The sequence below is a fragment of the Gobius niger genome (assembly GCF_951799975.1).
Source record: "Gobius niger genome assembly, chromosome: 4".
Taxonomy (NCBI): Eukaryota; Metazoa; Chordata; class Actinopteri; order Gobiiformes; family Gobiidae; genus Gobius; species Gobius niger.
In genome coordinates, this window is record NC_136855.1 from 36,270,777 (window position 1) to 36,289,350 (window position 18,574).

Here is an 18,574-nt window from a genome sequence, read left to right on the forward strand (position 1 = left end):
TTACTGAACCCTCACAGTAATTGTAATAAATTGATTTCCTTGTAGTAAAGTCAATTTATTTTGCCACAAGATCTACACAGTAAACACAGTATAACATTCAGAAACTGTTTCTATAATGTAACAAATCTGTCCTGAAGCATCACATTACTGCATTTGTCGTTTTTGTGTTCCACATTGTTTTACTGGATACTTTAGTGCATATTTGCTGTGTTTTTGTGAGGTTCAGTGGATTTTTTTTTACTGCAGAGTCCCAGCTCTTTTAAAAAGAAAACAAACACTAGGTACCACAAGAGTGTGACTGGAGGAGTCCAGTTATTTTCCATCCTAAAGCGAAAACACGACCTGAGCACTGCCTACAATGTGGACGGCCTACGCACAGATAAATGTCTCCAAATAAACAAGCATACCCCAGCCGCTAGGCTAACACCATAGCATGCTAACGTCTAGCTACTGACAATCATGTAACGTTACACAAACTGGCACTGGAGCTGTAACTGTAACTGTAGTGGTGACGTTTTACAAGCCTACAGTCTCACGTTATTTTTGTCTCTCTTCATGATAAAAGTATTGTGTCTCGGTCCCGATAACCGACTGTAGCTGATTGTGGCACCTGTAGGTTTAGCTAGCGTTAGCTAACTTTATTTAGTAGAAAACTATATTCATAATGCAGCATTTGTTAAAGGGACTAGATGCAAGTTGGTCATTTCATACTCACTACTGCCACCTCTGGTCTGACACGTAACTGCAGCTTCTATATTAAGCTTGTGCATGACGGCACGGACCCGAATTAACAACTTTTTAAGCGCAGGATTTTAGAGGCAGTTGTGATGAACAGGTCTGGGCTCATTCTACACATTAGGACATGGCTGGAACATGTAGGGAGAGGAAAATACATCATTTTAACATGTTTAAACTCTGTATTGTCCCTTTAAAGTAGTTTTGGAGGAATTATAGAAAGTTTAGCACGACTGGTCCACAAGGAAGAGAAGAGATCACAAGATTTCTCTGACATTGCTGGAGACCTGTCTGTTTGTTTGCTTTATGGTTGTCCTTTATCTTTCGTTGGTTAGTTTAATAGACTGACTGTAACCCCTTTTGCCTCGATCTGGAGGAAATCGCGGAGGTCTTGCTCCAGAAAAGGTCACTGACACGCAGGGGTAAACCTCTTCCCATCATGGTGATCTGCTGCGTTGGTCGTGTTTCACCATTTGTTTGTCCGTCGTAGCAACAGTAACTAAGGGGGGCGGCGCTCGGCAAAAGGTCAAAAGCACTGACCCACTTAGTTACTTATACTCACATAATTATATTTAATGATGATAAACGACAACTTTGTGCCCGAAAAAGGTCCTAATATGTTATAATAAAATGTGGGCGGATAAACCTCGGGGTCTGGTGTATGTGCAATTCCGTGTCTTCTGGTGAATTTTAGATACAATATTTTCAGCTGTTCACTGCCCCCCAGTAACTATTCTCACCAAGATTGAAATCGATTCATATTTAAAGAGTAAACTAACATCTCAGTCCGCTTCTCTGCTTCAAACCCGGCCTGCAGCTCTTGGTCGTGTCCGCAGCCTAACTGGACTGCGTGGACAGCACTTCTGTTTAATGTTGCAACTACAACATTTCCTCCATCTGTGAAAGGAAAGACAATGACTTTGCATATTTTTCTTGTGGCGCTTCACAACTCAAGCTTTGTTCAAACTTTTGATCTTTTTCTGTGAATATGAGGCCGATTGTCATCAAATAGCGGTCAAAAACGTATGAAGCACGAAAGCTGCTCCCGCTGCCGTGATCTGACTGCGATTGTTGTTCTACCGTCGTCTCTCTCTGCTCTGCACAATCACCCTCCCCATCCCACAGGGCGTATCTCGAGGGAGGAGGAGAGGGGAGGGACACGGACTCTCGCTCAAGTGTTAAGAGGGAGGGAAACAGGGTGTGTAGGACTGCAATTGGACTTTTTACAGTCAATGAGAAAAATGTACCAAGCCTGATTGAAAGAGCCAATCAGCGAGCATGTTCGCCTCCACTGATCAACCGTGTCAGGCAAGAAAATCCATGAAAGACAGACCTGAGTGCTTTAAAAGTACATGACGGGTTTTAATGCTTTTGTAAATATGACTTATTTAGATGGATAACATCTGTTGTAGGTAATAATTATCATTTTATTTCAGTGAAGCAGCAAACTAGAAGATGAAAGGCCACTTAATTAGAATAATAGCTCAGAATTTCTCCAGGAAAAAAGAAGATATTTTATATATATTTAAGAAGAAAACCCAGAGTAAATGTGATATTACTTGTAGTCGTCTCTATAGCAGGTTAAAATCAGCAAAATCCCATTATGGTGAATAGGACTAAAGTTCTGTTGGACCCGTTTATAAAGTGATGACATCATCACAAAAAGGGATTATACAGAGTTTAAAACTGTTAAAATGATGTATCTTCCTCCCCCTACATGTTTCAACAATGTCCTAATGTGTAGAATGAGCCCAGACCTGTTCACCACAACTGCCTCTAAAATCCTGCACTGTCACTCAAAAATGCCTCGCCGAGGGGAAGGATGTATCTTTTGAGAAACACATTTTTTCACTCTTTTTAGCCGTTTTCTGGCAAAATATAAACCTATTTATCACATACAAATAAAGTCAAGTCTAAATCAGGCCCATATGGATGTTATGTCACAGCTGATTGTTCAGTAGAAGCAAAAAACGGCTGTCGTAGCTAGCATTAGCGTGTAGCATGTTCTCCGTTATTTATGTAGTTATGGGCTGTTGAACCACTTTGCTCCTCTCCATGTCTTTGTATCTTTATTGGGTAGAAAACTATTCATAATGCAGCATTTGTTAAAGGAACTAGATGCAAGTTTGTCATTTTATACTCACTACTGCCACCTCAGGTCTGACACGTAAGTGCAGTTTCTATATTAAGCTCGTGCATGACGGCACTTCGAACCTAAATTAACGCCTTTCTGAGAGACAGTGCAGGATTTTAGAGGCAGTTGTGGTGAACAGGTCTGAGCTCATTCTACACATTAGGACATGGCTAAAACATGTAGGGGGAGGAAAATACTTCATTGTAACATTTTTAACCTCTTTAAAGTCTCTTTAAAGTAGTTTTGGATAAATTATAGAAAGTGTAGATTTTTCTCCTCTTTGTTTTCTCCCCCTCAACAGCTTCAAACATGACCATATATGGGCGATTCCAGAGATGCAGTCTGTATAAATCCCATTAGCGTAAGATGGTTGGCATGGCAACCGTTTAACATTGTTTGCCTCTATCTATGTCACTTCCTGTCGCTGTCCAATAAGGACGTGAAACAATAAACATCACTAAAATGGTCAAACTAAACAAAACTAAACCGTCAGCAAAATCTTAAATTTCATTGTGTTAACTATGTTTTAGCAAAATTTTTATCTAATGTGTCATATGCACTTTAACAGTAGAAGAAGACACAGCTAATGGAGCAAAAATGCAAATGTCTCTGATGAGGGATCGGTCAGCAGGTTTTATACATGATCAATCCCTATAGAGACATTTTTGTTTTGTTTTCTGAGGACATTGTATTCCCTAAATAACTGCAGTCTTTGCGATTTGCTAATTGCGACAATTAAAATTTAAATTCACTCTGCAGCCCGACCAAACACGCAACCGCTTTGTTATAATTACACTGCTCCGGTCAGCTAAACATAGATGCCTTTGAGAAGGAGGAGGAGAGAAGCAGAACAGCAGCGTCGGCGCCACATTATTGAAACTACTGGCAACCAGTGCAGGGAAGTACTTATTACACTTTTTTCTGCTTTGCTTTTCTTTTCTTTTTTTACCGAAGGTGATTAAAAATAGTGTTTGTGGGTCAGGACTTAGCGGGTGTTTGGCTTGAGGAGAGCGTCTGAATTCTGCCAGTGTGCCATGGCCAAGTACTGTCGCCTCCGAGGGCCTCTTCCGGAGTGTGACTCACAGTGCCAACTGAGCAGCGCGTGAGACGGCAACAGCTAACTCGAAAACTGTCACCCGCAGGAGCTGTGTTTTCCAAGGCTAGGAGTAAAAATTGCGATCTTTTGGAAGAGACACCAATTCGAGAGGCGCAGTGGCTCCCTGGTTGATCAATTTGGGCGTTCTGCTCTCCCAAAATTTCATCCGATGGGCGGGGGAGCGACTGAATTTTGCGGTGCATTATGGGTAACAATAGTCTTCGCAAGTTTGCAGTTTTCGCTTGCTCTCCTTGCTTCATCTTTTGCTAAGAGAGGAATACAACTCTGTAGCTGATATTTTATGATGCAAACTTCGACTGCGGTCGCTGTATCGGTCTGTCGTGGTGAAGAGGGAGCTGAGTCGGGGGCAAAGCTCTCGATTTACCGATTGATCTATGTTCCCACTCTCACCTATGGTTATGAGATTTGGGTAATGACCGAAAGGACAAGATCGCGAATACAAGCGGCCGAAATGAGTTTCCTTCGCAGGGTGGCTGGGCGCACCCTTTGAGATCGGGTGAGGAGCTCAGTTACCCGAGAGGAGCTCGGAGTAGAGTCGCTGCTCCTTCACATCGAAAGGAGCAGCTGAGGTGGCTAGGGCATCTGTTCCGGATTCCTCCTGGTCACCTCCCGCGGGAGATAATGGATAAAATGTATGGACTTCGACTGTTCGACTGTTCCAACTCCCTACATTTGTGGCTCGTACCTCCCGCCTCCCCTCCTGCCTTCAGCGGACACTCAGCCACGCACTGCCCCGCTGTACGGTCTCCCGCCCAGCTCGGAGCCTCGAAGGCCGGACAGGATAGCTAACCGCTGCCCCCGGTGTCTGTGAGCTGTCCCTGGGAGACTAGTAAAAAGCAGCCATTTCATAAGCACTGACAGCCTCTTATTATCTCTCTGCCCAGTACAACTTTATCGAGTCTGTGTTTTCAATGTGGGAACATCAGCCATGTCCACAAATAAGTCCATAGCCGAGCTGCTAACCGTTCGCCCGGGGCTAACTAGCTCCATAGCAGCGCATAGATCCGGTGAAAACGAGTTTCATGCAATAATAACGTCAATACAGCCGGTAACTATATAAAGCAGCCTTTGAGATGATCACACACTGAGTCGGGCTTGATGCATTTGTGGTTTAATGCGGACTTTTCATCAACAATGAGCTGTAGGCGATTGTAACAAGCAAACGGGGCTAACCTGCAATCACCATTGTCCACTGGCACAAATAATAGTCCTTTATTCGGACGTATGGGCTGGATCTGTGCTTAAATACTAGGGAGATCCTTGCGTAGATCGTGTGTAGAGCTATAGTTGAAGATCCATAGGACATGGCAGGAACAAAGAGGGACTAGTTAGAACCAAAACAGCAGGAGTTGCCTCACAGGGCTGCAGAACAGGAAAAAAGGAGAGCAGAACAACCGAATTGAAATAGCAATTTAAATGGTCATGAAAGAGAAATAGCACTGACCACAACTTTACTATAATAGAGGGATCTCCATACTCTCCCCAGCAGCTTTCTGTTCATTTCTACTCAAGGGACGGGGAATGACTTATGACACAAGTCCCCCAAAGTGCTTCTTAAGGGATAATTGTTCTTTGAATCCATACCTGGTAGTGGTAAGCGAGCTACAGCTGCCCTTGGGGAGGACCACAAGTACGGGTCAACAATAAATGCAGATGCTGCCGATTCCGCACAGCCGATATGCATGACTGGTGAAAGAGCAGACTTGCGGTACAATGTTCGAACAGAGCTACGTGTGTTTGTTTTCCAGCATGGAGTGTTTGGTGTTCTTGAGTGAGTTTCCTTCCAATAGGTTGTACACATGAATCCACGACATGTGCAATAGGTTAATTCTTCAGCTGGGTTTGGCCTAGCTACAATATTACTAAAAAAATCCCCAAGTTTGTTAGTTTGACATAGATACAGACGGCATCTCGTCATAGAAGGGGGCGTGGCCTCGCCAAGGGGGAAAATATAATCATTTGGGAAACTCAATTTTCCACTCTTTTTAGCCATTTTCTGGTGGAATATGAACTTATTTATCACATACAAATAAAGTCAAGCGTAAATCGGGCCCATATGGATATTTTCTCACAGCAGATTGTTCTGTAGAAGTGAAAAAACGGCAGTTGTAGCTAGCGCTAGCTAACCGTTAGCATTAGCCCGATGTTAACATGTAGCATCATGTTAGCATTCTCCGTTTTTTTATGTATTTATGGGCTGTTGAACCACTTTGCTCCTCCCCATGTCTTTGTATCTTTATTTAGTAGAAAACTATATTCATAATTCAGCAATTTGTTAAAGTAGTTTTTGAAAAATTAGAGAAAGTTAAGATTTCTTCAAAATTGTTTTCCCCCTTAACTGTTTTCAAACATGACCATATATGGGCGATTCCAGAGATGCCGTCTGTATCTATTGTATGTAATGTTTATTGTTTCACTTCCTTACTGTAAGTAAGTTTTTTTCTTCATAACTTTTCTTCAATAAAATGCTGCTTCACTTAAGCCGAGACACTGCAGGTGAATAGAAAAAAAAATTGATTTAGAGAAATTGATTTGAAACTTTTGCTGAACATTGCTTGTTTGAGGGAAAAAATGCATTGCAAGCTTTCTGTCATTTTATGTTTTCATGTAAAAATAAGGCATTTTGTGCATAAAAATGGCCAAAATCGCCTATATTTTCAGCAAATTTAAATAATGGATAGAGACAGATTTCTATTTCTGGTTTTATTTCATGACATACTGGTAACAAAGATTTTTTCATGGGGATTTTGGATCTCATTTGGTTTTTGAATAAGCTAATCATGAGTGAGAAAATCTGTACAAACTCAAATTTGCCTTTTTTGGGGGGTTCAAAGCTGAAAAAATGAGTCTGGGAATAAGATATTCAACAATCTTCTTGTCTAAAACTGGAAAGTTTGGAGTCCGTAGAAGCTGCTATCGCTGCTTTGTTGTTGCATGAGTGGAACAAAATCCTAATTTTCAGACAAACAGCTCCAAGTTTTTGTAATGAGTGAGTTTTCGCGGCACAATTCTTTGCTCATTCCGTACCGGGTGTCTCGCACAAGGAAAAAATACCATAATTTGGGTGATAGCAAAACATCATAAAACAAGCATTGTACGGGGTAAGTTTTGTCACTTTTATACTGAGACATGAAAACTAAGATGAGGAGGAACCTAGCTCAAAATCTCCACTTTAACTTATAACAGATTTTATCCATCTAAATAATATAGACGTAATTACAAAAGGATTACATTTAAGATTCACCCAAATTCAATCTCTTTGGTTTGATTACAGCACAGTCACTGTCATTGTTTCAATGAGCTTGTGCATTGTCAAAAGATCCAGTGTTGCGTTCATTTTCACCACAATCAAAGTGTTATCTAGCACATCCCAAAGATTTTCAATGGGATTAAGGCGGCCAATCCACGTGTGAAAATGATGCGTCATGCTCCCTGGAACACTCTCTAACAATGTGAGCCCAACGAATCCTGGCATTGTCCTCTTGGAATATGTCCGTGCCATCAGGGAAGAAGAAACCCATTGATGAACTTGGTCACGACACATTTAGAGAAGAGAGTTTTACCATGGACAGATTCAGAACTTTCCACCGATTCCTCCAAATGACGTAAACAGAAAAGGAAGACGGACTGAACACGAGGGATTACTGATACATGCTCCGTTAAAAAAAAAAACACCGCTGTCGGCTGAAGTTCTTTCCCACAAAATAAGCCCCTGTAAAATCACAAAGTACATTAAAGCACCTCTCCCCGGCACTGTTCTTCGACACATACAATAAGCCCACCTCATAAAGCCATGACAGTCCGTGCGCGGAATAGATTGTCCGACTGACGCAGAGAGTGCATTAGCGCCCTCAATGAAGCCCCAGGACAAAGCAGAGTTCATCAGCAGCCTCTCCTCTTAGCACGGCACTAAACTGTGCTTAACGGAACTGAAAACACCACCATTATCAGTCTGTCTGTTCTGCTTCTGAAGAAAAGGCCCCTAAAGCGTCTGTCCGAGTCTCCGCGCTCACTCACACTCCGCAGACGGGCAGGCTTCTATTGAAATGGGGTATCGATTTTTGGCGGGTCTCCATGGAGAAGTGCACAGCTTCCCCCCCGACGCGCTACTGCCATTTACATGTTTATTGCGATTTCTGATGTGTAAGATATACCTTTGCTGCAATCGTTAAGCGGTACAGGGTCCGTGTAATGATGTTGGAAAAAAGCAATCGAAGACCTTAGATCGAATTCTACGGACAACAACAGTGAGGTTTGTGTAATGCAGGTAGCAACAACAAGGGCCAAGGGTTATTCCGTTCTGGCCTTGTGTTTGTACATATCTGCTTCTACGATTGAATAGTGTTCTGAACAAGTACGATTCTTCTGAACTTCCCTTCTATCTTTTGCATCAGAAGTGGTGGGTCTTTGAGATGATCTAGCTGTTGTGTGGGAACAACAGTGAAACAAGGGCTGGACAATATGGCAAAAAAGAATCACTTTCATATTTAAAATGAATAAGTGTAGTGGATTAATGAGCTTAGACATATCTTTTATACAAACATCAGTTCAAACAAAACCAAATGCTTCCCTCCAGTATCATTTAACACAAAAATCATCCATTATGTCGTCCAAACTAAGGTGCTGTTTCTGCCACAGACTTGGCTGTAAACCTGATAATGATAATAAAGTCCCATGATGATTACTGAGATTGACCACAGTAGAGATTACGTTGTAGAGAAGCTCTAAAAAGTCAGTTTTGCATAAATGCAGACGGCATCTGGAATCGCCCCATATATGGTCAAAATCTAAACTTTGTCTAATTATTCAAAAACTACTTTAACAAATGCTGAATTATGAATATAGCTTTCTATATTCATAATAAAGATACAAAGACATGGAGAGGAGCAAAGTGGTTCAACAGCCCATAAATACATAAATAACGGAGAATGCTAACTTGATGCAACATGTTGGCATCAGGCTAATGCTAACGGTTAACTAGCACTAGCTACGACCGCCGTTTTTTCACTTCTACTGAACAATGTGCTGTGAATAAACATCCATATGGACCCGATTTACACTTGACTTTATTTGTATGTATATGTATTTATTTGTGATAAATAAGTTCATATTCCACCAGAAAATGGTTAAAAAGAGTGAAAAATTGTGCTTCTCTAAAGATTCTATTTTCCCCCTCGGCGAAGCCACGCCCCCTTCTATGACGAGATGCCGTCTGTATTTATAATACCCCCAACAAGAAAGAATTCTAAAGTGAAACTAGAATTTCAGTGACAGATTCTAGATTCAGTGATTCTGTCCCATTTACTCGGATTTGCCAGTATTGAATAATATAGGCTTGACATTGGCTTTACTTGCTTTTCTCTTTACCCAGTACATGGTTTTAGTAACTCTCACTAACCTGCAGTCATCTACTGTAACGGGACCCTGACTGTCTAGTAACCGTAACTGACAAAACTAAGCTATAGCTTATGTTGCCCGGGATTGGTTCAGGTCATAGGTCACATGTGGAGAATTAGCCAATCAGATTGCTCTGAACTGTTTTGAATTCAAAAGAGAAGTGTTCAACAGCCCTCAGTGTATCATCGAGCAGAAAACAGGACCTTTAATCTACTTAAGGTGAGTGTGTCTTTGGATATATGTGTGATTGCTTTAAGAGTTTGATGTATTGTTTTGTATTGTATTGTTGCTATTTTCCAATCTTTTTTTATATTTTAAAAGTACAAGACTCTTGCTCTACCTTATAACACATTTATTATTTAACTTGCTGACCGCACAGTGGTTTATATGCTCTGAACCATGTAAGGGCCCCAAGTGAGATATAGCTTCTACAATAAGTGAACTTTTTCGCTCATTTCAATTTGGGGCACCTGCTGTGGAGATCAGCAGAAAGCTTTCACAGAAGCTATAGGAGCCTGCAAAGGTCAAGCACATTTTGGCTCAAGAATAGACTTAAATACAGTCGTCCAGACCGGGAGATTGACAGAAAAGATTGCCTTGCATTTTATGTCCGCTCTTAGGTGCACAGTGTATAACGGCACAGCAGCACGTTTTTGTCTCTTTAATCCCAGCGTGATGCGCCACTTCAAGAAGGTACAATGCCAACAGTGCAGCTTTTACATACTAGCTTTGTGGCCCTATTACTGTAATACTCATCATTTCAAATGTTAAATCAGGTGCGTCATGCTCACAAAATAGCATATTTCATTTTACATAGTGTACTTACTAATTGTATTTTTTGTTTTACAGAAATCTGAACTGCTGTGAAAACTGTGAGACCAATTCAGCATCCAGGCCAAAGGTAAGCTGCACTTATCGCTGCATTCAGACAAACTGGCCTTAAAGTGGATGTGGAATAACATTTGTGAATGGTTTTATGTGTGTCCAGTGTCAGACTGAAGAGTGCAGCTGTTGAAGGATCGGTTAAGACTGGAGCTGAACACACTGAGGTGAGACAGAGTCAGAGCTGAGATGTTTGGATGAGACAAAGCAACATTTTACCTGTAGGTTTTGGTTTGGTCTTGCCAAAAGGACTCACGACGAAAGTATTTTTGTTCTTTATATGTCTTACAGAAATCTGACCACGCTGATGAAGACTTTGAGGAGTGAGCTTTGACGGTGATTTACAAAGATCCCCTTCCCCCTGCTGTGAGTCCCCGCTGCATGTACAGAGTCTATGAGGAACCTTCTGAGACACTTCAGCTCCTCAGCTTCATCGACTCAGCACAAACTAATCCACCTGTTTGGACTGAGGTAAACTATAACTGGAGAAAAAGATGTTCTATCATTAATTGCACCTAAAAATGTAAGTGTTTTACTCGGTTCAATGTTAAATAAACTGGCTTCATAACTATACTTTGTTTTGCTTTTTTACAACTTTTATATCTTGGACTAAATTTGTAAAACTTAATTTATGGGAATAACAAATAAACCATCAAAGGAACAGGAATATTCCAGTAACCATTACTAAGATTTTTCAATGAAGGTATTCGAGTTGTATTCTCGAATACCTTCATTGAAGATGGACAACTCCTGTACGACTGAGAGCTTACACAGACATTACTAAGATTAAAAGAACAGGTAACAAAAGTAATTAGTACAAGGAATTCCCAGTTGCCTGTACTTACATGTATAGTAATCCAAACGTGTATCTTAAATAATGAACACTGTGAAATCTCTCTTAATCATACTAGTGTTACTAGCAATCATTGCTTAAAGGTACTATGCGGAGCTAGAATTTTTAAAATGATATATTTTCCTCCCCCTACATGTTCCAGCCATGTCCTATTGTGTAGAATGAGCTCAGACCTGTTCACCACAACTGCCTCTAAAATCCTGCACTGTCACTCAAAAAGTTATTACTTCGAGTGCGAAATGCCGTCATACACAAGCTTAATATAGAAGGTGCAGTTACATGTATGGCCTGATGTGGCAGTAGTGAGTATAAAATGGCCAACTTGCATCTAGCCCCTTTAACATTGGGATTAAGTTCTATGCATCGGGTTTACAATTTATTCCAAGTAAGCACAATGAGTAGGAGTTTACAGTGTAGAGGGTATTGCCGATCATTTTGATAGTGATCATATAAAAACACAATTTATTATGAGTCCTCAAATGGACACATTTCACTTTTAAAATAATGTTTATTGTAAGTCCTTTTCTCCTTTTTATTAAATAGCAAACCTCTTTAACCCCGGTTGGGAAATGCTGTTCTAATAAATCGCTGAAATAGTACTTACTGATCCAGAATAATACAATCATCGACGTTTATGTTAAAATAAATAGACTCGTATTTCAAAGCGGTTTGGGAGCCAAGGATGGAAAGTAAGGGCGCCAGGCTAACCACCCATACAGCCGCTGCGTCGCTTTAAGGTCAAATGTACACTTATATCAATCTCAACTGCATAAAAAGGAACATAATGCATGTTTAATGAAATACTTGACAGAGCCAGGGTTTACTGGAAAAGGTCAAGGCAAGCGAGGTTCCCATTACAAGTGCAACAATCACCATGTGACTGGACAACGCTGGCGGTACAATCTCGTAATAAGTTTCTCAAGAGAAAGAAAATCCATTAAAAGATAATGCATTTTAAGACCTAAGACAAGCAGTAGATATGTGCAGAAGATATTTAAGATGTGTCTCGTTTTGTCTGTTTCCTTCCTTGTTATTGCCAAGATATTGGTTGCAAACTCTTTGATCTCCTCTTCGCTGCTTTCGTCTGACTCTGCAGAAATCCACTTGGCTTTACTTGTGTTGGCTGATCCCACAGGCTGAACAAGCAGAGAGATAAAGGCTTCTATTGAAATGAGATATTGATCCATGTGGGACGTATAGACTGCTGCCAAATACACTTTTATGACTAGAAAGCGTCTGTATCCCCCGGGGACTCAGCTACGCTGACCTATATGTCTGGTACAGCTGTCTTTCTCCAGTTTTCTTAGAGGAAGAGCGAAAGAGCGTATCCAACCGAGCCGCTCTTTGCTCCCCACGCGAATCGCTACCATCCGGGTCGATATGCCTCTAGTATGTTCACTGTGAATGTAAGGACAGCAGTAGCATGGAGCCGGGGCTGAACCAGGGTTGAACTGAGAATGAACCAGAAAATGACAAGTTATGAACCAGGACTGAACTAAGGTTGGACCATGATTCAACTAGGAATGAACCAGCACTGGCCCCGTGCTGAACCAAGACCTGAGCAAACTGTAAGTGAATTTCCACAGTTGCAGTACGGAGCGTGACAGGGCAGTTTGGAGGTGTTTCCATAAACTTGAACTGAAAGCAGCTCCACATGAAGCTATGCTTTGATGGGATGAGGAAGACAATACGCCTGTTAAGTGGCGACATCACAGCTCTACTTCCGGGGTCTTAGATGTGTGAGAAACTACAAAAAACTCTTTAATACAACGATCAATATTTATATATTATATATAATATTTTATATATTTAACCAAGCATGTTTTCTTCCTATATGCCCGTGCGATGCCTCATTTAAAGCCAAGACCTTCTAGTTTCTAAAACTATGTGTAAGATCTGTGTGAGTGAAATACAACTCACATCACATTTGCCATTCCTGACCCCCAGATCAGAGGGGATGGTAAGTCACAAAGATTGTCAGTCATAGTCCGCCAGATGAAAAATGTATGTTGAGTTGGATTATTCAGCAAAACAGGTGGGCAGTCATTTACAGAAGAACTAAGTAACTTGTTTACCTTAATAGATCATTTTCGTAGTCCCTCTGGGAGTAATAAAAGTGTTGATTGGGGGGTATTTCATCTCCCCCTGGTGTCTCTGGCCAGAAAACCACCTTTGTAACTTCCCTGACACCGGGTAGAAGCCACCAATACACACTAATGGAATTACGAAGAAGAAGCTAGCAGGCTAATGGCAAAGCTAACAAAACAACAAAAAATTGGGTAGTTAGATGTACAATGTCCCTCTATCCCTTTGTCTTTTCTGTCAGCGTAGTATTTACTTTAGCGGATAATTAACAACATGCTACGGCACCTGCAGTGGCGCTTAGGGGGCATGAGTTACTTAGTTCTGCTTTAAGTTGGCAATAAACAGGCAGTAGTTTTGCCACAAGAGCCATTGGTCACGCCCACAGTGGTCTTTATCAAACTTCTCTCAAGTGACCCGCCCCATACTCCTCCAATCGAAAGACTCCTCAGGACCAAGTTAAGAGCAGTTATGGGCAATCTCCCTTTTTAGCTAATGCATTTTGGATTTGGTCATGATATTTATACACTGTGTTTTTACTTAAGTATAAATCCACATTATGAACTCCTGGTGTTTCCAAATCCCTGTGTTGACAGCATCGCTCCTTGTTTCTCCGCTGTCTGTGAAGTCTCCACTCTGCAGTTTAATGTGTGGTGAATCCGATGCAGAGCAGCAAAGCAGCAAAAACAGTTTCTCTATGGGGACAAATAAAGTTAAATATCTGTTTTCATTGGAGCTTATGTAACTGCCCTTATGAGACGCGCTTTTTGCAAGAAAAGTTTCACACGGAAGTCAAAGAGAGCATCTCAACTCTTTCAAAAGCTGTTGAGTCATGCCGTCATTTCTCAAATCCGCGCCGGATTTTTGAAAGGTAATTCCGAGGCAGGTAATTTAACGGGGGCAACGTGATTTTGGGAGAGGACAAATGTAAATGATACGCGAAGGTCACAAGATTAATTGTGACACTTACAAACTCATAAGATTGTCAAAAAATATGATAATCTCAGTTTGAAGAAGAATTAACATTGTTCTCACCATCTTTTCGCCCGACAATGCGAGCTCTCACTTTCTCAGTCAAGTGGTGCGTTGCTCTTTGTTGGATGAGATTCTTGCAAATAAAGAGTCCCATAACATTGTTGTGTTGGCTCTCAGTCCTCCAGGGATTTTTAGTCGCTGGACTGGGTGGATTGAATTGAGGTGGTTTCGCTTCAGATCTGTCTTCTTGCTTTCTCTTGCTTTGTTAGACAAATGCGATGTCTAAATGGTAAATGGACTCAGCTTTTCAGCTTTTCTATCTTTATCGGGCCCAAAGCACTTTACGTAAGGGATAATGCATACAGTGGAACGCTGGTCATTATCGGGGAAATAAGTACTTTGTTGGTGCTTATTTTCCCGCTGGTCATTTCCGGGAAAATAAGTACCTCGTCGGGAAAATAAATACCTTATCGGTACTTATTTTCCCGATAATGACCAGCGTTCTATACATTATTCCACTTATTATACGGCTATTTGCCAACTGAACACACACAAAGTAAACTTCATACACTTTTATGAAGGCTGAATGGTTTAATGATTTCCGCTGCAAGTAGTTCCCAAAAGTTTGCGCGTTGCTTGGCAATGTTTGGCTAGGCTTGTAGCAGCAAGAGGTGCTGGAGAGGAGGAATGGTGGTGAATCCCCGGGTGAGCTGAAAGTCGGACTCCTGTTTACTTCATGAGCGATTCCCCCAACTTCTCTTGCAAGTACAGGGATAGAGACAGTGTCCTCTACTACTATGTGAGGAGTGACATGAAAGACCTGTATTACAAGCACAAACTCCGTTGCCATTGGCAGAGGTCATTATTTTTTCAGAGGTCCTCTATCAGAAAATAATGACCGGTAGAACGTTGGAAAATCCCGTTCAAGTCAATGGAGCGTTCTACTTACGTTGTGAAGAGCTGTATATTAAAGTAAGGTACCAGTCACACATTCACTCTCTCAGTCATACACCAATGTTCACAGACACTGGAGGCAAGTAGGGTAAAGTGTCTTACCCAAGAACACCACAGTGTGCAATTGCGGGAGCTGGGATTCAAACCCACGACCTTCCGATCATGAGACGACCTGCTCTACCAACTGCGCCAATGTCGCGTCGCCCAAGCATCAGAAGAAGAAGAACTTTTATTGTCATTATGCAATTGTTCAATGAAATTGCATAGATCAGGTGTTGGGTTAGTTCTGAGCAATGGCCGCTGGCTGCTCTGCTTTATGCCCACGACACTGGAGGCCGCCATTGCTGTAGTACCTCCATATCGCCGCTAGTGCCCCATTGAAAAGCATTGGAGTTTAGACACCTTAAAAACAACTTTAACACCTGGTTTCAATTTAGTCACAATTTAAGAAACCAGGCTGGTTTTCGTAAGAAGAATTTTAGAAATCTCGTACTTAATGAGGGTCGGACTGTTAGCATTGGAGCAGCGCGAGCTACACGTCACGCAAGGGCGGAGTCTACAGTGAAGATCCCGCCCTTATGCCCTTTTTAGGAACATGCTTCGTCAGAGCTGGGGAGGGGGAGTCTGTAAATCCGCCATGAATTCCCCCACGACCGCAGTCATTATGGTAAACGGGGAGGAGTGAGCAGAAGCTGTCCATTTATATATACAGTCTATGGTTCTGAGCCACTGCATCTCTGCGCGCTGCCACAGTTGGCCAACCTGACCATGATGTTTTTGAAGGTAGGGGAAACCGGAGCGCCCACCTACGCAAACTCCGCACAGTAAGACCCTGTCTGGGGATCAAACTTGTGATCTTTTAGCTGTAAGGCAAGTGTTCGAACCACTCAGCCACCGTTCCGCCATATTGGGATGTCAGTCACCCACCTTTTCCACCTCTGACTCACACCTGTAGCTCAGCACGGGGGTGGAGCTGCCGCCTTTGACCGGAGTCTCGTGCCAAACCTACCGTTCAGCAGCGCAAGGCAACCGAACCACGCTTTTGACGTTTGTGGTCTGTGAGTTTTTTGTCAATCGTTCCAAAACTGAATCCCATCTGTTCCTGAATCATGCTGTTTGACGATCCCTCCACAAACATACGGTAATTTGTCTGCTTGGCTACAGCAATATATATCAATCATTTGTTTCCTATGAGTGGCTTTGTCTCACTTCTGAACTCAATAATTTGCAAATTACAATTATGTTTGCATTCTGCTTCATTGGTTGATTTTAGGCTGGTGTATATGGATGTGTGTGAACCTCGAATTTTAAATGAATTGAAATCAACGCAGAATAGAAATGAAAGTACTTTTTTGTAAGGGATAAGACTTTCTCTCAGCTGCGACTGTAAAACAAGCAAACAAGATTTTATTAGTTAGGATTAAAGCATTAGCTCAAACAATGTGCGGCAATAGCGCTGTATAAAAGGCAAAGATGTCGAAAATACGTTCAAATTGCTTGAATAATGCACATTTTACATCCATTAATTGTTTTTGTGTGAGGGCTAAACTGGTTATTGCAGCACGAATGAAGCAGACTCATATCTGACCGAGCACTACCTCGTAATACTGTTAGCACTGACCCGAAGCCTCCCTGAGTCATAACAACAAGCTAGCAGGACGGGGGGTTATTTTCTGAGACATTGGCCATCACAGAGTGGCCAAAAGGCATGTACTAAGAGGAGAAGAAGTACATTAACCATGAGCCTGCTTTGCAATGTTTTGACTACCACATCCTTCTCTTCATCTCAGTGTTAATCTGTCAGCGGAACCTACTACATTTGGCTGCGGATCTTTTTTTTTTTTCTCAAGAAATACACCGGGGCCAACAGCTTTCATGAGATTAGACTAGAGACCTGCTTGGGACTTTCTAAGGGTTAGATGGGAGCGCTGGGGAGGCCGATTTGGCCCCCATCACACAAACTTCAGCTGCTTCCCCCACCAAAAAAAAAACAGACAGGACAGTAAAGTATTGGAGGAAATAAGGAGAGGCCCTTGTTTGCAAACAATGTACATTTTAGTTGTGGTCCAAAGTCCTTCTTATAGATTTCTTATCACTAGCCTGACCAGCCACCCACTCCTGTTCGAAGGCCCCTGCTTGTAGGCTCTCTGTAATATACAAAATATTTGTCATCTAGAACCATATTTGTCAACTAGAACCATAACCCAACAGAACAATAATGTGTATTTATTTCATCAAAGACTATGGGTCAGATCTTGCGCAAACTCTAAGCGTGATGGTTATTTTCCGAGTGGTGCAGCTGTTGCGGTGCCTGTGCCACTTGCTAGAGGGCGTTGCTTATAAAAAAAGAGAACAAATCCTCTTGAACGTGTTTTTTTCCAACAGCACTGAGCGTGGTGCTTTGAAGGCAGCCGCACATTCATTTCCTCGCTTACATCGTGCAGACAAGTCTTCCTTAAGCATTATAGGCTCTCACAGGTCAAACTAAAAACGTAATCAACCCCATTGTGAGCTAAACAATGTCCCTGTCCCGAGAGAAAGAGATGTAGCTACAGCCGTTCCCGCTGTGTGGCGCGGGTCGGCACTAGTGATGGGACTTATGGCTCTTTGAAGAGAGCCGTTCATTCGGGAGTTGTTCTCTTTAAAGAGCCGTTCAAAAGACTGGCTCTGGGACTTTATTTGAACGAAAATGTCACTATTTCACACAATATAACATCGATATTTCCTTCTATGGAGTTTCACAATAACAGGACCCAATTAAGGTTCTATTTCTCTCATTCACGTAACGGGACTTATTGATTTGCCTCAGGTGCACTGTGGAGTGGGTCAGACTGTTTTTTAATGCAGGCTACTAGTTACCATAGACATGCACTAGCTTAGCACTAGCCTAGCACCACTAAACTCTAAAAATATAACGACCGCATGAATTTTAAAAAATACATGGCTCCAGAAATCAACAACACTCTGGATAACTAGGAAATGAGGCCCTGTGTCAAAAATCCTGAAATATCCCTTTAAAAGTCTAACGTAGAGATCTCGAAGTGCACTCGCTCCTACTAAGTCAAAGGTTGGCCTCTAAAGATAATTAAAAAATAGGCGTCTTGCTTTCGATACCTATTCACAACTGATAAAATAAAGTTGTATAATTAGATACACAGTGCTAATATACACTTATGAACGAAAAAAAGTCCATCTCTATTGCTTTTTAACAAATAATCAGGGACGAGAGTCAATGTCGCAACGTAAATGTCGACATAGTTAATCCCCAACATAAGTGCTGCGAGCAAACCCCGAGGCCATTGCTCTGCACCCATAGGGTATTGCAGTGTTCAAAGAGTGAAATACATCAGGCTTTGCGCGTCATTTTGGAGTCATTTTTTTCACCTATTTCCTTCTTGTTTTTGGACTATTAGCTGTAACCACTATGGATGGAGATTGCTTCTCT

At 41.7% G+C, this 18,574-nt stretch overlaps 1 protein-coding gene and 1 long non-coding RNA gene across 2 annotated transcripts in view; one reads left to right on the forward strand and one right to left on the reverse strand.

Annotated features, from left to right (window-relative positions):
• Nucleotides 1-18,574, reverse strand: part of LOC306961804 (leucine-rich repeat and immunoglobulin-like domain-containing nogo receptor-interacting protein 1-B) — a 196,360-nt gene that overhangs the window by 79,685 nt on the left and 98,101 nt on the right. The window lies entirely within an intron of this gene.
• On the forward strand, nt 9,404-9,803 carry LOC306962616. The gene is made up of 2 exons (XR_013792835.1): nt 9,404-9,648; nt 9,711-9,803. It is a non-coding gene; the product is annotated as an uncharacterized lncRNA (long non-coding RNA).